This window comes from Tauraco erythrolophus, chromosome 2 (genome assembly GCF_009769465.1).
Source record: "Tauraco erythrolophus isolate bTauEry1 chromosome 2, bTauEry1.pri, whole genome shotgun sequence".
Classification (NCBI taxonomy): domain Eukaryota; kingdom Metazoa; phylum Chordata; class Aves; order Musophagiformes; family Musophagidae; genus Tauraco; species Tauraco erythrolophus.
The window spans coordinates 53,812,624-53,837,961 of NC_141466.1; positions in this window are offsets into that span (position 1 = coordinate 53,812,624).

Consider the following 25,338-nt stretch of genomic DNA (forward strand, 5'->3'; position numbering starts at 1 on the left):
GGAAAACTTCTACTTATATTTTGATCAGAAGTTTCCTATAAACAGCGGAATAGTATACTAGAGCCCCAAGTCAAATTTTGTTCTTAGTTGTACTGATGTAAATCTGGCCTTCTTCCTCTAAACTCACTGGAGCTGCTCTGGATTTATACTAGGGTGACCGAAAGCATAATTTGGCTGAACATTTCTCGGGGGAAAATTAAGAATAGGGAATGCAGTTATGTTTAGAAATTCAAGGGAAAAAGGAAAAAAAAAATAAAGAAAGAAATCCCAATAATCCTTCTTAGAAAATAACTCCACGAATTCTTGAATCTCAGACATTTTCATGTCCAACAACAGAAATTACTTGTTCTGCAAATATTTTTAGTGGGTAATAATTAAAATTTATATGTTAAGCCGCATACAAAATCTGCATCCTCTGCAGCACTCACATTTCGAGGGAGAACACAAGCAGGAACCAGTTCATAAACGCGATGTGGCTGCAGGAATGGCCTCTGACAGACACTGTGGGGCTGAAACCCCCCTGACTGAAGCCATTTCCCATCACTCTGCATAAGAGCAGGTCACCAAGTGGAGAGCAGAAATGAGCTGCAGCTCCACAGGGTCTTTCCTGGCAGGGGAAGAGGACAGTCCCAGCCCCTCCATCCTCAGCCTCAGAATCGTGCCAATTTGGAGTGATGTTTTGGGTATGTAAATACCTACCCTTGAGAAACACACTGAGTCTACGAACTTTCTCCACAAAGACTGACTGCTAGTGCTGATGTTTTCCAAGTTAGCAGTGTGATCGTTTCGATTGCATTATGGTATTTTTACTCTGGAAGCAGAGTCCACTGGGCAAATTAATTTCTGAAGGAATAGCTGAATGCCTGCCTGCCAAAGTGGATAATGAGTGTATTGCCAGTGAGTCAGAGGGGAGTCAGCAAGGGAGGCTGGACGGTGATAAAACAGCATAGAGGGAAGCTCAGACCTTGGCATCACTCTCCTCTCTGCTCCTGAGGGAGCATATAAAAAAGACAACATCCAAAGCCGTTAGAAAAATAGCCTTTAATGAGTCTTAGAGAATGAGCTTGTAGAAAGGGGTCTGTGGAGGCTGGAGGAATTTGAAAGTGCAGAGAGGTCCAATCCAGTAGTGCATACGTGCATAGCCATAGCTGCTGGAAACCAGTGAATCTCATCTTCAGCTTTAGTTTTTGCTGTTTAAATTATTAGCTGTATTTTCCTAATATACTGAGTCCTCTTATGTACTGCATGTGACTACTGCCTCTGGAAGTCAGAGAATTTTATATCACTTAAATGGAATTTGTATATCCTTAAGGCTCGAAATGAAACTAAAAAAATGATTCAGTGGCATAATTCTAATAATGTCTATTTCTGTGGCAATTCCACTGATCATTTAATAAGTTGCATGCATTTGAAATCTAATGTTTCTACTAGTGTCTGATGTGCAGTTCATATTTGTGCAGAAACTGCTGCAAGAATACTCACAAGATTTGTTCTGTTGCTCTGCAGAACAACTCTCTTCTTAGCACTGACTTGGTAAAGTTACCTAAAATGTTTGTTTCTCCATCTGGAACAATGAAAATAATGAAAATCAACTGCTCCCATGAAAAACTGTGATCTTCACAGCAGAAAGCGAAAAAAGAAACGGCACAGAAAAAGAAACATAATCTTCACAGCTTCCAGAACTGCGATATAAAATTAGGAGAACTATCATGCAATTTCACAGGGACATAAAGGGGTGTAAGGCACCAAAGCTCTCTGCATGGATTGCTGTAATAGAACTCTGCACCTGAGTTAGGAAATCTTCCTTAATTTTTATCTTGCTGTGCACTTCGCTTTCCTGGCCAGGACAGTCTTAGGGAAAGAGAGATAAGATCCTCCATGAATCAGACTTGTAAAAGCTACCGACCTCAGGAATAAGAGGAGGAGACTGAAAATCTCAGGACCTTGGGACCACATCCTTGTCTCTAAGTCAGCGGCACGCAGGTGTTTTCACCAAGGTGCACTAGAGGTTTGGTGCTGGTGAGATACCCCTGTACAGCCCCTAATTTTGTAAGCTTCTGACGGTCTTGCAGTTATTTCTCATGACTGTCTAAAAAAGACTGCAAAACCAACAATCCTATTTAAAAGACGAAAAATAAGAGCAGTCAGAGAGGATTTGATTCTGCCCCCACTGAAACCCGTGAGACTACTACAGCGCTCCCAGTTTGCAGATGTGGAGGCATCCCACGTACCACAGTTTCAGGATGTGACCATCTGTTGCAATAGCTGGTTGTTGATGCAGGAGTTTTTCATTTTTACTGAAGGAAGATACATGCTTTAACAAATTCCCAGGAATAAATCTGTGCGTGTTCAAATCAGGACATATATCTGCTTTTATGCATAGCATCAAGCTATACTGTAAGTAAAAATTTCCCCTTCTACAATTTTTCAGATATCAAATGTCTTCATGTATTCCTTCCAAAGCCATTTCTAGCTTACCAGATATGTGACACAGCAGAAAAAAATTGAAAAGTCTACAAGTCCTGGCATCAGGACCAGCGTCCCTTCGATACTTAGCAAAACTAGATCAGCCACAGGACATATCGATGTTGCTCTCATCTTCAATAGTGACTAAAATATTTGAGTACAATTTTCCTTACGTGGTACTCTAAAGCTCTTTCTCCTAACACAGATAATCTTTTTGTTCTATCAGTCATTGAAAAACAGTTTATGCCTTTAATATGCCTGTGTATTTTTGTATTTATTCTTTTTTTTCCCAGTTCCTAGAAGTCCTCCTTGATGTACAACACTGTGTTTTGAAAATCAACATCTTGCTTCCTGCCAGAGCCAGTAGATATGCCAGCCAGTATTTGCTGGTTTCTAATTTTTTCTCTTTGTGCTAGAAGGAAAAAAAAAAAGTAAAAAAATTTGCTGACTTTAGATCTTAGCCTATCGGATGAAGACTTACTGGTGCATTAGAGGCCTATTCAAAACAGGGCTTTTCTTGCAACAGGAGCTCCTAACAATTGGTAATGAGGACAGATTCCGAATTGTTTGTGAGCAGCTGCTTAGTAGGTAAGAGCTTGTTTGGATTCAATTGAACAGTGTTTTTAGAAGCAGTTACTGACCCCTGACCCTTCCTACAGACTGGGTTGATGGGATTAGGGAAAGCTAGCGTTCAGCTTACACTTGGCTATAACAAGCTGGCAAGAGATAACATACTTTTTAATTATCAAGTTACACCTCTGCCAAAGTTTGCCTGCGAATTTACCGAATGGGTCAATGAACTATAAGAAATCAAGCTAGGCTATGGGATAATAGTTACATAAGAAAATATATCTTGGGAGAGACATAATTAATGCATTTATGTTATTTTATTTTTTTTCCCTTTGCAAAATATTTCAAATTTTCAAATCTTATTCTACATACCTTTTGTACTCACTATAAAGGCACGTGTTGTATGTGGTGTTTATGTCAGTGCATCTTAGAAGGAGAAAAAAGATCTGAATTACTTCTAAGAGTTGCCAAAAAGGTAGTCAAGGAAAAAAAAAACAACTATGCAATACATGAAATCTAAATTGAAACAAGAAACAGAGTAACATTAAAATTTGAAGCTTGATTTGTTCTAACACTCTGAGACTGGAGTAATGTAAAAATACTTACTACTGGCTAGAAGCCAATTTGCCTAGCAGTCTATAACCATAAGAAAAGGAGACAATTGTGGTATTATTTACCTGGAACAATTAAAGATAATTTCTGACATAATAAAAAGAATTCTTCAAAGGCCCTAGGGATTTTATGTCTTAATTTTAATTAATTAAATATCAACCAAAATTATAAAGCTTAATTATTTCAAATTATTCTTTCTCTGTTTTATTCCAAGGCTGAAGTGTGAAAAATTCTCCAGTTCAAGTTATTTAAGGCCTGTAGCTTTCTGTTAGAGCATTCAGTTGTGGGAAATTCTCAGTACAATAACCACAAAATTTATGCACACTCAGACTGATCCTTTAATGGATTACAGAATTTATCAGTAGAATGAAGCACAGAGAGCAGTGCCACTTGGTAAGCAGTACCTAGGTTGAAAGCCCTAGCATGGTTTGGAAGCTTGGGTGGATTTGCCCAGGAATCTTGGAGTGCTGAAGCTGTGCTCTCTGTTGCTGAAGGACACCGCAGACCCAGTAAGTTTCTTAGTAAGCCTTGGGATTTCTTGTGCTAGTTCCTTCAAATCTCTTTTATATCAAGAAATGAGGGTCTCAAGCCCAGATTTCATTTCGAGTTACACCAAATTTCCTGTCTCAGCTGGAGCAGGTCCCATCATCCGTTTAAAACAGAGATGATGTCCAGGAGCGAAGAGCAACTCTGGGCTAGGCAAGACACCCTGCATCCTTGAGTCAGGTCCTTGTGATGAGAGTTGCCACATATCATCATTTCATGAAGTGTCCAGCTGTCCTCTCAGAAATAGCTGTAAGTTTTCGTTCCTCTCCCTCTGTCAGAATTAGCTTCTGAATCTCAGTGCTTTAATGGTCAGAGGCCTTTTAATTCCCATCCTAAAGCTATTAATGGCTAGTCTATACCCATGAGTTCCTTTGCCAGTAATGTATTTTAGTTTGAATAGTGTCTTCTCTTCCCTGCTGTTTACTTCCCTAACATGTTTATACATGGCAATCACTTCTTGCCTCAAACTTTGTTTTGCTAGGGTAAACAAGCCAAAATTTTAGGCTCATTTGACATAGCTATTTCTCCATCTTCCTGATTTTCCCATAAGCCAATTTTAGCTTGTTTTTATTTAAATTTTTCTTTCTTAATATCAGTGTTGAGAATTGCACACAATGTTTTGGAGGATACTTCATAAGTGTCTGCTGACATGTAAATACTTCTACCTATACATCTCAAGATTACATCTGCAGGCTGCCTCCCTGCTGCCCTTCCAGGTCCTCCTCCTCTCGGTTGTTTAAAAGTGGTCTCTCAGTTTACAAAAGCAATGTAGCTATTGAATTTTACGCTATTGAATTTCGTCCTATTTCTATTACTTCAGTCTTCAAGGTCACTTTGGTTTTCCTGTGTAATAATGTAATAACGTATTGACAGTGCAAGTGGAGGGCACAGAAGGAAAGTGTAGCAACAGAGGAGGTGTGTGCGGAGACCAGCTGTAGTTTATCAAGGGTTAGTCTTCCCAGGCTGCCTCTGTAGACAAGGGAAGAAGAATAGCTTATCTAGAAGTCGAATTAGTGCAAAAGCCTCGTTACCTGGTACGAATTGTGCTTGGTGGAGCTCATCCATCATTTGCCATATGAAGACTCCAGAGAAATTAGTTCCACTGGAGTTAAGTCAGTCTGTGAATACCCTCAACATCTCTTTAATTTTCTTTCCTTACCAGGATACTCATATTGTCTGTTTCTTAGTCATTCTGGAAATATTAAACAATATTAATCTGCGCATACACACACTTCAGGTGATTCTGCAGTAGCTTTCCTCTAGCCCCAAACTTCATCTGTCTGCCCAGTGTTAGTAACCTTATAGGCAATCCCTCGTGTACCATACTGTTCCTCTGCTGAGCCCCGTTTCTTTGGTAAACTCTTTTTGTGCTGGTAGTGTACCCATTGCTGTGCTGAGGTTCATATTACTTGTTTAAAAAAAAGTCCAAAACAAGCGTCAGCATCTACTGTGGTATAATTTACCTGTGACAAAATGATAATACATGGTCTTTGAAGTCTTCAGGACTAATTTCATTGAAATTCGCCCTGCTGAGGTCAGGCTAAAGGATCCTGTAGGTGTTAGGATGACTGTTCATAGAATCATAGAATCATAGAATGGCATAGGCTGGAAGGAACCTCAGAGATCATCTAATCCAACCTCCTTGTCATGGGCAGGGACACCTCTCAACTAGACCAGGCTACTCAAGGCTCCGTCCAACCTGGCCTTGAACACCTCCAGGGAGGGGGCATCCACAACTTCTCTGGGCAATCTATTCCAAAGTCTTACCACCCTCGTAGTGAAGAATTTCTTCCTAAAATCTAATCTAAATCTGTTCACCTTCAACTTAAACCCATTTCCCCTTGTCCTATCAGAGGACACTCTTGTAAAAAGTCCCTCCCCAGCCTTCCTGTAGGTTCCCTTCAGGTATTGGAAGGCAGCTATTAGGTCCCCCTGAAGTCTTCTCTTTTCAAGGCTGAACAATCTCAGCTCCCGCAACCTGTCTGTATACATATCTGTATACATATCTGTATACATATCTGTATACATATCTACACATGCCCATCCATAGTGACAAGGTGCCATGATGAGTGATATCATATTCTCCTTGCTTGATTTATAACTAAACTAATATAGCTAAAATAACTAAAACTAAAAAAATAAAAATGAATAGGACTGTTCTTCAACGGGAATACACTGCTTTTGTGTATTCCCGTTATGAAGACTGCAGCCAGATTGATAGGTTTATTCCAGCCAATTGCTTATGGGAATTTGAGTTTCGCACACCTGTTCTTCCAAATTTGTGAGACTGCAGGTTATCTGAGTAACCTCAATTTGAGTTTAATAGTCTATTTGCGTATAATGTTCACTTTGCTTGCGGATGTCCCCTTTCCTATTTGATTATCATTGTGTAATCCCACGTTGAAAAACATGAGTCTTACTGAAAACTGAAATTGTATTAGATTTTTTTTGCCAAATAGAAACTGACCCAAATCAAATGTGGAACTTCCTTGTGGATCTCATCCTCACTGCAAAGTCGTTCAACTTCCTGCCTTCTTCTCCGTCTAAGCACATACCTGAAGAAAACTTTAACTATTTAGTCTGATTTCCTTTATGAAGTCAGATTCAGTTTGACTTTTAGCAAGTCTCACTTTTGTCAAGTCTCACTTTAGACCTGCATTTCTTGACTTCGAAGTCATAGTTTTCTTTGGTGATCTGTCCTTTTTTCCATTCCTTGTAGGCTCCCTACTTATGCTTAATGTCATTTTCAAGATGGTTATTCTTCCAGTGAGGTCTGGAAAGATCTTGTACAACATTTTTTTCTCCTTGCCTGGCATACAGATTCCAGATAGCTTTAGCAGGTTTGACATGGAGACATTCCAGGCTGCCTCCAAAATCAAATCCCTGAGTTCCTTAGTTCAGTCGGCCTCCCTAAATAGTTACCTTGGGTTGCATCCAAACTCAGCAGCTTGCGCACCCGGCGCAGTGCCTGCAGTCCCAGTTGCTTGATCCCCAGATAGTGCACGGTGTCAGGGCGAGGTGCCTCTCCCTCCTGACTCATGTGCCCAGATTTCCTTCTCATCCAAATCAAAGTTCAGCAAGGAAAGGGAGCAGGCATGTGCCAAGGTTTTACCCTCATACACTTGGGAGATGGCCAAGGCCTATTTCCAGATTCAGGAGCTCAGAACTACTCACGGCTGTCGTTAGTTTAGATGAAGTTCTGTCTTTTTGAAATGAGGCACTTTAATGACTTTTAACTGCATTCTTTTATTCAGTTCAAACAAATTAAATGCCGCAAGCTGAAGGCACTGCTAGTTAACTACAATACTTCTTCAGATGAATGTATCAGTACTGTTTGAGCCAGTAATACAGTTTTTCCTCACAACGGCATAATTCTCTGTTGAATGTATCTTTGCGATGACAGCACGATAATCTTTATTCATATCTAGATTTGATTCTGAGATCAATAACAGACTCCTGTCAATTTCCCAGTATTCCCAGAATTTATTTCATCCTATCTCCCACAGGTGATTTTACCCAAACAAGTATTGTTTCATTTTACTGTCTCTTGTTTCTTCACACATTATGGCTATGCATTTCTGGAGAATGAATTTTATTTTTATGTTATCTTTTGTCAGCATGTTATGTCCACCACTACAGTCATCATTACTGAGGTTTCATTCAGTGCTTCAAAAATTCAAGTTCCTCCGTGTTGTTGTCCAGGTTTCTCCATTAGAGTAAGAGCATCTGAGCAACTGCACCTAATTCTACATCTAAATTGGACTCAGCACAGTTTTTCTACCAACAAACAGTACCAGCTGCTCGTATTGATATTAACCTTTCCCTTGTCTAAAGGAGTTAAGACCTCCGCTGTTGTGTAGGTAACATGAAGAAGATAGTGCTCCTGCACTTTGTGAAGGGGATTCTCAGTCCTAATTCCTTTATGTTGTGAGGTGTTGAGAGTCTGCAGAAACATCTATTTACACATAACTACTCTTCCTCTTCTAAGACAAGTCATGGCCTAAGGAAGAATTAAATTTTACATCAGTTTGACAGGTATATTTCTTATCAAATGCACAACATATCCTCATATTACAGTGTGGATCTCTACATCTCTGTAACTGAGAATGAAGAAGAGTCAAGTATTAGCTAAAGGAAGTCTATAGGACTTATCTTTTGCATGCATACACAAAGTGTGTGTATCACAAAGATAATATGGAAGAAATGAGATTGATAAGCAACACAAAACATTGGATAAGAAGTTATCCTGGCTCCGAGGCAAGGGCATGCATATTTTTTTCTCCACATTCACTAATACTTTACTGTAGGATTGCACTACCAGACCCAGGCTTTAGGCTCGTGATACAAGTTTTACTGATAGACTTAAATCACTTAGTGTTAATTTAACATCCGAAGGAAAGTTAGCTAAAACACAGACTCTGTTAATATGGTGAAACAATTTGTTACTGTAGGAAACAACCCAAAACCTAACAAGTCAAATTTTAAGCAATGTCTATAGTACTTAAATAACTGACGATTTCTGCAGTAGTACAGTTTCTATGACTCCAGATTTGCTTCATGTAGTTTTGTATAAGTTAAAATGCTTGTCTCAATTCTACTTCTCTATATTAATATACATACCAAACCACACAGACACATGCATAAACAAATATACATATCAGGGGAAACTTTTGTGGAACCATCCTCACTCGCTCCTGGGTTAGTGCTAACGTGTGCTCTCAAAAGACACATTAGTGATTTTAATTCAGTTAAACTGTAGAAAGGAATTAATTTTGGTACGTCTTTTTTGCTTTATACACATGCATGTACACATGAGTATGTGAGTGAGAGAGAAAGAGAGAAAGAAAGAAAGAGGCTGCCGAAAGCACGGTGTGAAAATGATCCAGCATTAATGCTCCAGATTAAAATAGCCAGGAACAATCCTGTGACTGCTAATTAAAATGGATATGTAATCTCCCAAAATACTTGATAATAAATTAATATTAATTGCCAAAGAAAGTTTCCACAGGAAAGAAGTAGCAGCATATTAAAATTATCTTTAGTTTATTATGATCTGTTTCAAGACCAATTAAGAAGATCTACAGTTTTAGATATTACAGGAATGTTTTATGTTTCGATTTTTTTTTTTCTCTCTGTCAGCCATATAGGTTTAAGATAAAGTAGTCATATTGATAGGAAACATAACTTCTATCTATAAAATTTATAAAAGAATTATAAAATAGCTCTTAAGCTATGTGGTGACATAGCAACACATTTTGGAAATTTGCAAGTCTATTCATAGAGAGGCATATTTTATTAGATGCATAGTTTATTTGCAAAAAAAAATTATGGTTTTGAGATACCAAACTTAGCCATGAAATTCAGTCATTAGTTTGTCTGAATTGGTTTTAACCTTTGAAAATCAAAGTTTTTTCCCTTGAAATGTGTGTAAATAAGTTTTTACTTTAGTTTATAACAACTAAAATGAAATAATTTGTTGTGTTATCTAACACTACCTAAAGAAGTTTATCTATAGATTTCAGTTAATTTAAAAATGTATTTATTTTCTCTTACAGTTATCTACTTTTCTTACATAATTGGAGAAAAATATATTAGAAGTTGTGTGAAGCTTTTCATATATGCCAACATATGAAAAAAAAATCTAGTTATTTGTACTACTGTACTTACAGCTTGGTAAAAAATGACCAAAGACTGTGTAGAAAGTTTCTAGAGATTTTGTGTTAGTACAGAATATGAATTGTAGTTATTTTACAGATCTGTGGGATTCAAACTGGTCCCACTCCACCAGAGCACATTAGAATGTGCTTAATTTAAGAACAAGTATACCACAACGGGCCTGTTTATTTGCCTAAAATTAAGCATAGTCTTTTTTTTTTCCTAAATCCAGATTAGCTAGTAAATAATAGTATCTTACTTGTTCACAATTTTTAAATCTGTAGCTGAAAACTTTTTGACTGTATGCGACTCAAAGCCTATGTAAGATGAAATAGCAACGCATAAAATAGCTACTTCTGGACAAATGATATAAATTGAGGAGGCAAGAAGTGATATTTTCTTGTGTTGATGGCATAGTGTGAGGCATCTTGTCATACAATATAGCACAATAGCAATAGTGTGAGTTGGTTACATGAATGTTTTTTGCATATGCCCTCCCTCTGAGGTGTGTTCATCAGACTATGCACGTAACTAATTAGAGGAAGTTTAAAGTATCCTCATTTAGAGGCCAAATTTTCACAGGTAGTACATACTGAAAGTTGTTTACTTTTTTGCAGTATTTTACATCTGCCACTAATGCAATAAATGGGAAGACTGAAAACCAAACAATATTATTAATGGTGACAGAAAGCTTTTAGCCAAACTCCCTATATGGTGATGGATATTTTTTATCATATTTTACATATTGTTTTAAAATTCCCCTGTCAGAATGAATCATTGATATAGGAGAAGAGGGACTAGATAACAGGCAATGTGACTTGTTTAATAGTAAGATCCTCTAATAAAAAAATTTTGAAAAAAAAAGAAGAAATAAGGCATGTCCATTTGCCAAAAACTTCCCTGGTTGTACGCAGGTATCCTGGAGAATATTTTGCCTTTTTTAGAATATACAGTGAGCTGCACATTAAAATCAAGGGTCAAAGAAGAAAACTTTTAACAATGCAATAAAAAAATCAGTTGGTGATGATTTTGATTAACTTTATTTCTTATTTTTTTTTCCTCATGGCAAAGTCCTTGTACACAATCAAAACACTGCTACAACCACTGTTCTACCACAATCATTCCATATTTTTTTTTCTGAGTTATTTATGTGTTTCCAAGTCTTGGTTTTACCAAGCAGTTCGAATCAGCTTAATGAAAAATGACAGAAAGATCTGCTAATTTGCGGTTGGATTTGAAGCTAAACTAAAAGGCTGGTATTTGAAATAACAAATGCTTTTAAAAAAGTAAAAATTCTTACAGATCTAAGAAAATATTTTTTGTACCAGATCCAAAACATTTTTAATAGCTGTTTAAAAAAGTAGTATAGATTCATTTCAAAACAAAATTTCATTTTTTAGAACACACTTTTAGCAATTTCACTATGTAAAGTTTTAAAATTAAGTATTTATACTCTTTAATTTTTTTCAGTTTTCTTTCCTAAAACATGTTACAAACTTCAATTGTTCTTTTCTGAATATTTTTGGTCAGTCTGAGCCGACATATGTGAGTGAAGCAAATATATTTTTTGTCCATGTTTCTACTGCAACAACTGACATATGAGTTTTGATAAACAAGAACTAATCCCTCAATTCCAAAATTAGAGATGAACCTGAAAAGCACTATTTAGAATTCTTTGATGTCTGAGTGTTTTTTTTTCTTTTTCCCCTTTTGTGTGTTCCTTCGCTTTCTCATTCTGATTCAGACTAAAAACATTCTCGGGGTAGAGATGCTCTGAGTATGTGTTAGTGTTTTAGTTCAGATCAGGAAAGTACTTTTGAAGTACATCTCCCAGTAGTCCCTGCTCTGGTTCACAGCATGCAGAGGTTTCTGAGTGCCAAGCTGAATTCGTTTTGCATGAAATTAAACTGGAAAATGTGCTCCAGAGGCACACCTTCTGCACTCCAGCCACAAATAAGTATGTAGGCCATGGGACCAGAGTAGAGCTAGTCTAATACTAAATGAAAAGCTCTTAAAATGTGGATTTTAGGTCCCAAGAATCATATGTTTCTGTCTACAGGCTGCTCCTCTTGGTCCGTTCTGCTTGCTATGGCAGACATAGCCTCCATACAATACTGATTGTATTGAACAGATGACAAAATATCAGGGCAGAAATTTTAGTCATGTTATAATCAATAGCAAAATATCTATTCATGTCAGTTGTTTCTCTATGGAAATGCTCTTCTCATCATATATGCTACTAAATTTTCAGAAATAAGAGACATAGACAAGTAACATTGATGTTTGCACTCAAATTCAGTATGAACTTGGGAATTTTTTTTGCTGTTCCCATTGAATAAACTTTAAATGGATACATATTACTATATTTCCTGATGCTAGTGTCACTAAGCCTACTCAAAAGTAGGACACGTGATTATTTACAGTAACAGCTCAAAGCCATTTTCTTAGTAAAGCTAATATAGGTCAAGTAATTTTTGATACTGGTTAAGCATTTGCCTTAGAGTGATGATGCACTGAGATTTGTTTACTATGTTCTTGCACACAGGGATTTAAGAGTGTGAGATATAGATTTAAAAAATCCACATTTATTCTTACCCATATAATCCTACATAATTAAAAGTTGCCCACTTGCTATTTGTCTCATAGAAGGCAGTCAAATCACAGAATCATAGAATTATAGAATGGTTAGGATTGGAAGGGACCTTAAAGATCATCTAGTTCCATCCTCCTTGCCATGGGCAGAGACACCTTCCACTAGAGGCTTTTGCATTTGACGTTTATGTGAGCAGAGATAGGCGGTGAATTAAATATATATTCCCTCATTATGGAAAGTACCTTGGCAAGGAAGAAAATAGCTTTCTCAGCTGCAGTAACAAAATACATCTTGAAATATCTATTTTTAGATTTAATAGATCCTGTAGTTTAAACCATGCCTGTAACATCAGTTCTACCTACTCAGATTTACCAACTGGTTCACTCCTTAATCTACTAGAAGCAATTTTACTTACTCTTTGTGTTTCTCAGTGAAACTACTTTAGCACTTTTGAAGCATTCTCCTTTTATTTAAAATCTGGTTTTATTTTTAAAGGTATAACAAAGCATCTATCAGTTTAACAGAGATCTCTTCCCTCTCTACATGTCTAGTTACGTCCCTGTAGTTTAAAACCAGAAATACCACCGCAGGTAATTTTCACTGCTGTCCATTCTGCTGAGCTAATACAGCTAAGAGACAGTGAGTTGAGTCCTACTTGTTCTTATGTAGAAATCGCAGAATTAATTCCTGTTAGAGGTCCAACCTGTTATACCTGTGTAAACCGACAAAGGGTAATGGGGTTGCACAAGTGTCAGTAAAGGTATAATAGGTTTAATCAAGCATAACAGAAAGTAAATTGCTCTGCAAAATCCTCATTACTAGAGATGAAGTGCATTCATCTGTCTCAACTGCTAAGCCACAAGCTGTCTGGGCAAAGGCAGTTCCTACAACAATGATTCTCTGATTTCAGGTGAAACCTCTAGGTGACATAGTACAAACAAGTAATGTTTGTATGATAATAACCTGGACTGACTACTAGACAGAATATTAGTTTGCCCAATGCAACTGTTTATGTGCAAACTCATTGTATGTATTCTAGAAATTGCACTGAAAAGCAATCTGTGAAGACAGCAACTGTATTGCTTTTGGTTACATTTCCAAAGAGACTTGAATTATGTAGGCAGGTTCTTGTTCAAGTATGCAGAGTTAATAGTCAGCAATTTTTTCCCCAACAACATAACACTTTATATTGCAAAAAATAACCTATCCACTCATATTAAAACATTTTTTAAAAAGCTATTGAAATATCGTTGCTGGGTCGCCAATATCTCAGGCTAGGTCTAGGAGAGTGTGAATAAAAATTGGCTTAAATAAACTAAATCTCTCTGTTCATCACTTTTCTAGAATAGTGTAAATAACAGATTAACAGTATATTTGGAGAGATGAGCCACAGTAGACAGTGACATTACATTATGGCATACCATGACAATGTAACAGAGTCTGAAGAATAATAATCTGAGAGCAGGGATATAAGCTCTTGTTTATGGAGAAACCATATGTTGCGTTTTGTTAAGTTTAGCAGCAATTATGTCAGAATTTGGCCTCTTGGAGTCCCTTATACACTGAAACCAAAGGTCTGTGTAGATTGATAGCGCTTACGGTCTGAAGGACCAATGCAGTCATCTCTTAGAACAACCACAATGCAGGCAACAAGGGCTGCCCTCGATTTGTCTGGTTTTGCCTTCCAGACACTGGGTTTGGTTAGCCTTTCTTTTCTCAACATAGTTGAAGTGTTTCTCCCCACGAAGATGCTTCTGGACTAAACGCATCACATCTAATTCTTCTCTTGGTTAACTACATGTCTTTGGTGAACTAAGCAGATTGAGCTTTTTGTGTTTTCACTCTAAGTCGTAAAGTACTGTTGATGCTGTGATGGTCTCACTATATAACTGAAGAAATGTTCATAAAAGGAAGCAGTATCCACTACTGGACCATTTTACATGGCATGAAAAAGCAGATGAGCTTTCCAATCTTTTATGTCATTCTAACAACACTTCTTCAAACCTTTCCCATTTTATGAATTATTGATACAGTTTTCCACAGTTATGGCTCCAGTACTGAATAACCCTAATGGATATTCTTCAGTTTTATCCAAGGATGGTGCTAACATTTTTCGTCAGCGTGTTATTTCTAGAGATCATGTTCAGCTGGTTGTCCTTGGTGATTCCCAAATTCTTTCTGAGTTATTCTTATAAAAATGGATTGCACCTAACTAGCTAAACAATCACTGACTTCCTTTCTTCTCTTTTTTTCTACTTTGCTACCCTTATTTTGATGACATTTGCAAACTTCATTAGTAATGATTTTTAAAATTATTGCACAGACTGTGTTGACAAATGTTTTAAGCAGTGTAGGTCTCCCAGAAGAAACATAATTGCTTAATGATAATTCTTCATGTAAGATTACAATTTAAGACTGATCAATAGCTTGTTTCCAATCTGTATGGTGCATGCCAACTCAATTTTATATAATTCTGAATTTATTGGCAAATAAAATGTCATGCAGTACCAATTCTGAACATAAGTCTATTTTATCAGCCTTTTCTAGCTCTACAAACCACACTTCCTGTCAGATCTGAAAAAGTCACCAAGTGAGTTTGATTGCATATGCTTCTCATCTTTATTGGAGTTAGTTGTATTTGCTTGCATTAATTCTTTATGGATCAATCCCCATAGCAGATTTTCCGTTATTTTGCTGAAGATCAATGCTGGATTGACAGACCTGTAATTACCTGGATCTGCTCATTTATCCCTTTCGAAATATTCAGACATCACTGGGTTTGTTCCAAGCATCTGGATTACTGTTTCAAAAGTTATTTTAAAATAATTACAGTGTCCTAGAGACGACTGGGTCAACTCTTTCAGAACTCCTGAATGCAAGCTATACAGATGTATTGATGTGAAATTCGCAACGTTCATAGAAGACAACTGTGGGTTTAGGATATGCAATAGAAAGTTCTGTAACTCTTCCCAGTAAGGTTCCTCTTGTTCTCATCTACCTAGTAAAATCCTTTTTCTTTCTTAGAGCCTGAGCTATAACCTTACCCATGATCTGACAATGTTTAGGACAGTGCTTTTTAGTATAGGTTAAGATCACGCAAGGGAATACGCTTGAAATTAAAGAGTTACAGAAGATTGCTCACCACTGCTCATACCTCTATCCCAGCCTTGTTTTGTTCACTTGTCCAGACATACCCCTTCTGGCTAGAAGCTCTTTTCGAAGGACTTCAGCACATGATAGAAACATAAGGCATGGTGGTACAGCTAGCTGTAGGAAGGTGGTGCCCTTTTTCATCCTCCAGTGACTCTACCTTAGCTCTCTCCCTCACCACACCATTCCTCTACCTGCAGATCCTGTGTATCCTTCGTCTCAGCTCTGTTTGGAGAGGAAAGGAGGGGAATGATCTTCTCTCCAGTTCTCCACTGTACTATTCATAGATAAGGGAGACCATGCAGGTAACATCAACTCAGGCAAGGGCAGAAGAGACAGGTCGTGTATGGCCTGGATAAGGCCAAGATGAGACAGTGTCTTACTGCCCTGGGTACTGCAACACCACAGTGATCTCAGAGCCAAAAAGTTTGGGAATCGTTTATCAGCATATGCAGTTAAAACCATGAACCACGGCAGTGCTGGGCTGAACTGGCATTAGCCTATTACCCACATTATCTGCTTATGCTCTTTGGCAGACCAGCAGGAGTGTATTTTACCTACCAGCTCCCAGTATGAAGACTTTTTCCACCTTCTGTGCATCTGTCTGCCAGGGTTGCAGCGCTTCTCAGAGAGGTGTTAAGGGGAAGCCCATCCCAGAGAGCTGGAATCATAGAATCATAGAATCATAGAATTGTCTGGCTGGAAGAGACCTTCAAGATCATTGAGTCCAACCATTCACCCTGCACTGTCAGGGTCCCTAACCATGTTGCTCAACACCAAATCTACATGGTTTTTAAACACCTCCAGGGATGGGGACTCCACCACCTCCCTGGGCAGCCTGTTCCAATACTTCACAACCCTCTCTGTAAAGAAATTCTTCCTGATATCTAACCTAAATTTACCCTGTCGCAACTTGAGGCCATTCCCTCTCATCCTGTCATTCATAACGTGGGAGAAGAGACCGACTCTCATCTCCCTACAACTTCCTTTCAGGTAATTGTAGAGAGTGATAAGGTCCCCCCTGAGCCTCCTCTTCTCCAAACTAAACAGTTCCAGCTCCCTCAGCCGCTCCTCATAGGACAAGTTCTCTAAACCCTTCACTAGTTTTGTTGCCCTTCTCTGAACCCTCTCCAGCACCTCAACGTCCTTCTTGAAGTGAGAGGCCCAAAACTGGACCCAGTACTCAAGGTGTGGCCTCACCAGTGCTGAGTATAGGGGGACAGTCACTTCCCTGCTCCTGCTGGCTGCACTCTTTCTGATACATGTCAGGATTCATTGGCTTTCTTGGCTGCTTGGGCACACTGCTGGCTCATGTTCAATCAGCTGTCGACCAGCACCCCCAGGTCCTTCTCTGCTGTGCAGCTTTCCAGCCACACTTCCCCAAGCCTGTAATGCTGCAGGGGGTTGTTGTGGCCCAAGTGCAGGACCCGGCACTTGGTCTTGTTGAATTTCATACAGTTGGCCTCGGCCCATTGATCCAGTCTGTCCAGGTCCCTCTGTATAGCCTCCTGACCCTCAGGCAGATCAACACTACCTCCCAATTTAGTGTCATCTGCAAACTTGCTGAGGGTGCACTTGATGCTGAGGGTGCACTGGAAGGATCTCTGAGAGCATAGCAGCTAAATCATGGTGGATATTCAACCTTACAAATAAACCAAACAAAATTGGAATGGAAGATGGCTTTGACTAAATCTTGGGAAAAATAGTATTGCAGAATTTACCACCACCAAATGTGTGACAGGGCAATTGCTCTTTCCTAGCTTGCCTGAATACACAGGATGGCTGTTGATCTTGCACAGAATTTTGTCCCTTGAAAGGAAAAGAAATTACCTTTTTGTGTCTTTGTGCTTCAGCAACAAAAAGTGACTTTACTGTAACAAACACGCTAGCTTGGTGCTTCCTAAATTCCATATGAATTGATTAAAATAATGTATCTCTTGCAGCTTATTTTTTACCTTGTGTACAAAAAATAAAGTGAAAATCCTTCTCTAAAATGAAATTGCAGTTAATTCTTAGGGAGGTACTGTGATAATAAATGCTATTGCAAACGTTCCATTCTAAAACCCCAATTAAATATTAAGTAGGTAATAATTGTCAGACAAGAAACTGATATTGGTACTTGTATGTATTTAATCAATGCACATGCAACAATAGTGTTACATAACATTAAAACAATTTTGATCAACGTCGTTCTCCTCTGAAGTCAGATGTTGACCTGCATTTCCTGTGTTGTAATTACACCATCAATACAATATCAGCATTCACCACTAATCACAACACAGTTTGCCTGGTAAGAGACAGACGAGGAATGCAAGGATTTCTAAGTACCGCTTTCAGAATTCACTGTGTTCTTACTTCAGCTGAGACACGAGTCATCTATTGAATAACTTTAAAAATTCATGGTCATTTTCTAAACCAGTGTAAGGTACGCGAATCTGGAACAGTGATCTGTTAAGGCCATATTAATTTCTCCTGTAACTCCATTGAAATCAGCAATAATCCACCAGAGATTAAGGTGACAGAGATATTCAGGATTTCTTGGGTGAATCCCATCTGTAGGGCAAGACATTCACAGATCTGTGGAACAAGAGCTTTCTGCAGAGATAGCTCCTCTGCCTGATCTGCCTCTCTCACTGCAGAGCTCCTCCAGGATGACCTATTCACTTTGGAAGGAATTCCTCCTTGGATCTCAGTTAAATTAATCTTTTCTTGATTTGTCATGAAAAAATGCTGGAAGATATGCAAAGAGAAGTTGCCTGGGAAGTTCACATGTTGTTTCTCATGGTAGCTTCAAAGTTCTGCTGCAAGGTGCAAAGAGAACCATCGCTACAGAGACCATCATCTTTCTCCAGGTGTGAGGAATGCCTGTGGATCCCATCTGAGGAAGCGATTCTGGAGAATGTCAGTAAGAACAACCTTAAAAGTCAAAGAACCTCTCCAGAGAAGAGCTATACACTTGTATCTTTGGTAAAAAATAAGGAGGCTGGTCAGATAAATTATGCAGCCCTTTAAACTATGGAGACCTCTGCAGAACATTCATACTACGTGAACAGACTAGAAAAGGGCAAAATATAGTCCTTGAGAGGACTATGATTCATAAAGGTTTTAACAACAAGCATTTCTAGTTTCACTGGCTTCTAGAGGAAAGTCACTGCAATGAGAATTACGAGTAAGAAGGACAGATACAGAAATATAACTTTTTAAAAGATTGATGTAATGACTTAAGTAGTTTCCTTCCCAATTAAACAACCTAGAAGACAATTTACCAAGGAATGTTTGAAAAAATAATTATGGTATTCAAAATCAGAGCACCTTAACAGATGTACTTCTTAACAAAGCAACTTTAACTTTCAGAGCTTGCAAAACTCTCTTGTGCCCTAATTGGAAAGCAAACAGAAAGGAACTTAATGTGAAAAAACAAACTTTCTGAGCTCAAGTTCTGCCAAATACTCTTTCTGCGTCTTCAAGAAATAGGACAATTACCTTTCTGTCTAAATCAGATACAGACACTGAAGAATCTTGTAAAGGAATGTGTCCTTTTTAATTAATGTGTGAGTCACTGGGTTTGTTAGAATTAATAAACGGGTTCAGATCTTCCTGTTTGTGCACCATGTAATGCTTCTAGCTATATTCCAATTGTAAAATCTTGACTGTCTAGGCTTTTGTTTTCAACCTCTCAGCTGCAAAAATCTATTCCAGATTTAAGCTCAGCAAATTTTGGGTTCCAAATTTTGGGACCTAGATCAAACTTATTGTTGCAAAATTTCAGAAAACAATATTTTAGATCCAGATACAATCTTTGGAGCCAACATGACAAAAGACACCAAGATTTTAAGCAAAAGCAAAAGGAAAAGTGTAGCTTAACACAGAATTCAGAAAAAAAAAAACATAGTTTCAGCATCTCAGAATCAAGTTGGGGAGTTCTAAAGTTGTCAAAAAAAGGAAGGCAAATTATGAGAAAGCTCTTGCTTGTCATACACTCTGGCTCTCTGCTCTTAATCTATTTTTCTTCCCTTTACAGTGATGTCACTGCTGAGGATGGTCTGATAATGCAGTCCTCCTATACAGTTAGCTCTTTGGACTTTCACCACTGAAGCCAAGTGAAATTCCGCATTAAGGCTGCAGAGAGTTGTTCTTGGAATCAACTTCAAGGCCAGGTAGCTTCCATCCAAATGTGTAATATCTACTGGAAACACATATCTGGAGAGTTCCTCCCACTGTATGATTGAAGACTGTGTAATTCCTAGCCTGGTGGATTTCTTGGTGTCTATGAAAAAGACAAGTCTTTATGCTCGATAAGTACAGGACATACTTCTGCGCTGAGGAGAGGTAACATCTGTTCTATCAGTGGAAGTGTCTAAAGATGGGAAACCTCCTCCAAAGCAGTTTCTGCTGAAGATTGCTCTGAAGAATCATCTGCTTTGTACCTGGTTGTCTTTTGCAGTTGAAAAAAGGCAGTTTATGTTCAGAGGACATGTTCTACACAGATCTTTCTATTTGGCAGTTGATATTTAGCTGTGAGCCAGGGAAATCCTGTGTCTGCAGATTTTGAGAGTGCTGAGAATGCTGGGGACTGGAAGGAGCAGCGATGAAGAGGTGGGAGGGACAGTTCCTGAGCACGTCTCTGCTCAGTTACACTCTGGTACCTCTGGTATCATTACTGATATCCCCTTATGCTGTCATAGTCTCCTGTGGAAAGACCAGTCATGTTTTGCGCAAATGACATGGAAAAAAGGTAGGATTCTACACAGGTGCACATGCATATGTGGGTGAGCAGTTTGATTAGGTAAATTTTGAAAGAACTGTAAAATAAAGGTAGAAATTTTATGTTCATCTTCTTTTGAAGAATCAGTTGAGCCAGATCCAAGGACTACAGGAATCTGAGAAAGGACACTCAAGAGTTGCCAGTCATGCCTACAGCATATCTATTCCTTACTGTAAATGTTCTATGTGAATGCTTTCCATTTATATATATATAAATGTATTTATAAAAAGAAATACATATATATTTCTTTTTTTTTTTTCCCCAGGGGCTTTTTGGCTCACTCTGTTACAAATGTCCTTTTATTTGAATGGGTTTATTTTCATTAATCCCTCTCAAGACTTACAAAATTCCAGCCATACTTAATTTCAGTCATCTGCTGCAAAATAACTCACACAGGGCTGTCAATGCTGGACATCCAAAATCCTTCCCTTCATGAAATCTACAGACATGTAGTAATATTGAGGGAGGGGACAGTTAGTGACGCGTTCAAGACCAACACAAGGCAACCCAACAACAACCCAGTCTTTGTGATGTGAAAGACCAATAGGCCCTATATAAGCACAAAACACTGCTTTTCCTTTTCTCCTTTTTCTTCTTCTTTTCTGTTGTTTACTTTTCCTTTTATAATATCAGTTAAAAAGAAATAAGTATGCTTATTATTTTTGCAAGATTTCTCTGAATTATTTAGCTAAGAAATAATTGCAGGAGGCACGGTAGAGAAAATTATGCACAAAGCCAGCAAAACTGCAAGTCAACCTGTCGTCATTGCGCACACAATCATCATTAATTTTAATGAGATGCGGGAGTATGCAGTTCAGCAGGAGGAGGAGAATGTAGCCACTTCTCAAAAACCTGCATTGTAGGCTAGGGGAATTTTCCTAGCACTCCAGATCAATAGTGGAGACAGCAGTCAATATTAGTAGACCTCACAATCATCATTAATTGAAATATCTCAAGCTTCAGTTTGCATAACAAAGCAGCTAGTGCCTTAATGAAGAATGTAATATCTTGCAATGTTACAGTTTTCTGACCTCCTGCAACATCCATGTGGACTAAGATGGCTGAAAACAGTGGCTTGACCCTCTTGCAAACTGTTCTCTGTACCTCCAATGCCACACACAATCACACACACGCACGTATGCATACTCCTCGTATGTCTATGTACTGTAATGCAAACAGTTAAACATCTAGAACTAAGTATAAAGTGAGTCAAGAAACTTTAAAATGTAGCAGCAAAAAAAAGCCAAACAAACCACCAAATAGCCTTACTTTATACAGAACTGAAAATGTGGATATTGGACAAAATACGTAAGTAAAAAATCCTTGAATTTGAGATGGAAAAGTTGGAGACAGATAAAAAAGATTTTGAAATGTAACAGATTATATTAAAGCAAGTTTTCTGGTTTGGGTCTTTTCTTTTTTTTTTTTTTACTAGAGCAAGTGAAGAGGCATTTGGAAAAAGATCAGGGAGGCTAAAACATAATAAGAATCATTTGCTAGTTGTCATCCTAAACGTTAAGATGATTGAAGTTGCAATTGTTCTGTCCTGCCATATGTTAGTGTCTGTGTAAGAGAATCTGATGAAGATGATGAGATAACAATTTTCTGGCTGTAATGAGTAAGAGGACTAGGAAATTGCTGGGAAAATTGTGGGATTAAGGCCTATTTATGGCAGAAAATCGCAAAGGACTCTCAGAGCAAACACAGGAAAGTAGTGGCTGAAGTATTTATTGATTCCACAAATCAGTCTTTTAAAAAAAGTCTGGCAAAAAAATGCTTCCAGGTCATATAATGCAAACCCATACTCACATGCATACATTAAAAGTTATTTATTTTCTTCACAACTGTTTCATTCTCCTTATCCTCCCCAGATAGAACAGTTGTGAGTGAAAATTCTCAGGAATAGGCCCCTTTGTATTCCTGTTTTCTTAACTGCTTTCTGCTATTATTTCATGTGAGAGAAGAAAGTGCAATGTCCCTTCCAACTCTTACCATCTCTCATGAGTTATTATAACTGATAGAGATAATAACATATAATTGTTCTCACAGTAGTTCTGTTCAAAAGCCTGAAGACAAATACCTGATTACATAAGATAAGATAAATGTACAAATCCAAAAGGCTGCACTTTTCCTTTTTTAATTTTTTTATCTTGACTCTTGTCTTCATGTATTAAAATCTTCCACAACTTTTCCCTCTATTTCTCTACTTCATTTTTTTCTCTTTCATCCACTCTTTGTGCTTCCCCTTGTCATTCTGCAAGAGTAGGTGTCGTATTGGCCCTAGTTTACTTCTCCTTTGATCTCTTACTTGTCTCTCCTATAGATTCTTCTGCTGTGGCTTTTCATTTAGGTGAGATTAAATATAAGAAAGAGCAGAGACAATTTTCTTGAAGCTAGGCTAACAGAATTGGGTTTACTCCTCTTGAAAAAATGTTTTTAAGTGTTATTGTTTTTCATCTTCTCAGCACAAAAAAAAAAAATCCTTGCAGAACTTTTCTGTAGAGAAACCAAGAAAGCTGCTATGCCCACAGAGCCAGTAGCCCAGCAGATCAGACGCTCAGTGGAGCTGATCTGTGCAAATGAAACGCCAAGGTGAGTTCAACCTCATGCCAGTGATTTGAAGTTTAACTTTCTGACAAGAAAGTTGGTAGTTCAGCAGTTTAGTGGAAAGTTTTCTCTGATACTTTTTTATTCTAGATTTGACCCAGAAATTCCAACCTTAGAATTGTTTCTAAACAAAGGGCTATCTTTATATATATATGTATATATGTATATATGTATATATGTATATATGTATATATGTATATATGTATATATGTATATATGTATATATGTGTATATATATATATGTATATATGTATATATATTTTTTTTTTTTTAAGATTGTCAATAAATCTAAACTGAGTAATGAAAAATGGATTTTGACTTTAGGAGTGCACTGTATGCTTCTTCATATGTTTTTGGATATATGTCATGCTGGTGCTTGGCTGAACAATAAAATTAACTCCAAGAGCCTAATGTCTTCAGACACATTTTACCTGAGACTCAAAACTTACCTCGGCATTTTGAGTAGTGCTGAATCATATTCCTTGCATTCTCCTAATTCTTGTTTAAATGTTGTTTCAAATAAACAACTAAGAAACCCTAAAAACAAGGGGAAACTTAAATAGGGCTGACTGTCTTTCTCTCCCTTTGAAATTTCCTGTTAGAGCACAAAACTTCATTAATCTAGGAAACTGCGGCTCTCTTGTCTCTGTGGACATGAAGTATCGCGATCCCAGGCAGACTTTGGGGAGGAGGAGCAAGCTGGCATTTGCTCAAATATGCATTAAAAGAGGGGGCTGCCAAAAACTGGAGAATTGCAGAATCTACTCTAAGGGTAAAGATAAGGAAAGGAATTAACCATTTTGATCTTTATTAATCTGCCAAAATGATGTAATCCGTGTCCTTTTAATCTTTATCTTCAGAATAAATTCATGTATTCCCATTTTTGTTCCTTTTGGTTCTTAATGCAATTTTCAGGCACAGAAATGAGGTGATATAAAAATGTAATGACTAATATGGTCCCAAAGAAAAAAGCAGGCTGTTGAACTTGTTTGGGGAATGTGGATTTCTTTCCATTGAGAAAATTGTATCTTATTATTATTATAAATTTCTTGAACAAACTGTAGGCAATAGTTTCTTCCATTTTGCCTACATAGTACAGCTTCGTTAGCAGTACTTTCATTTGATAGGACAAGGGGTAATGGTTTTAAAATAGAGGGAGGTAGATTCAGATTGGATATTAGGAAAAAATTTTTTACCATGAGAGTGGTAGAACACTGGAACAGGTTGCCCAGAGAGGTGGTGGATGCTCCATCCCTGGAGACATTCAAGGCCAGGTTGGACGAGGCCCTGAGCAACCTGATCTAGTTGGAGATATCCCTGTTCCTTGCAGGGGGGTTGGACTAGATGACCTTTGAAGGTCCCTTCCAGCCCTAACCATTCTATGATTCTATGATTCTATGATTTCTGTGCAAGAAGATCAAGGTGTCAAGCACAATATCCAGCACCACTCCACAGTGCAATCAGCACCAGTAAGGAATCAGGTTCTAGAAGGAGTCTAGGCAAAGATTAATATTGGATATACTTGTGCATTTTTGTCTGAAAACACTTTGTTGACACTCTTTTTCAATGTTAGGCTGTTTGCTGCCTGAGTTTCAAAGCAAGTGTTGGTATAGCGAGTTCTGTATAACAGTTTTTTACATTGAAAAACAAATAAAGAGTTTGTATTTTTTTTTCTAATATTTTCTTTATATGTTAAATGTTTTCATCTGTTTTGCTTCAGAGGCTTGAGGATGCACTTCTGATCCACTCTTTTTCTCTTCCCCATGGGTCATGCCAACTAGAGCATATAGCAGGTCTGCAGGCTCTTGGCCTCCATGAGATATTTTTTACCCTCCAAAATTGCGAGATTACATGAAAGATCTGACTGAAGAGCCCAATCTGGCTGGAAAAAAGCAATATAAACCATCTACTTTACAATTCTTTTGAGACAGAATTTCTATGTTGAAAATATTTGGGATCTGGCCTGATATTTGTGTAAAATTAAGTAAGACTAAGATTTTTTCAGGCTTTTAAGCAGTAAATTCTGATATGCAAATCTAGTTCTAATAAAAAAGTTTGTTAAAATGGTCCAACTAAAGAAAGAGAAATAACTCAGAATAGATGAAGGGAGAAAAAAAAAAGAAAAAAAAACCAATCCACTGTTAAATGATTCTTTGAGCAAAAATGAATTTATGTAATCTTCTATGAAGATCTTTATGATTAACATTATTTTTTATCAGTGACTAACTGCAGTGCTCAGTCCAAAAATGTTGATGCTAGTCCCTCCACTATCTTAAAGCTCAGGCAGAAATTCTGAGAGGGTGCACTGGCATATTACAATTATGTTCATGATTAATGTCGAAATGTCAGGAGCAAAACGAAGTAGCATTGATGG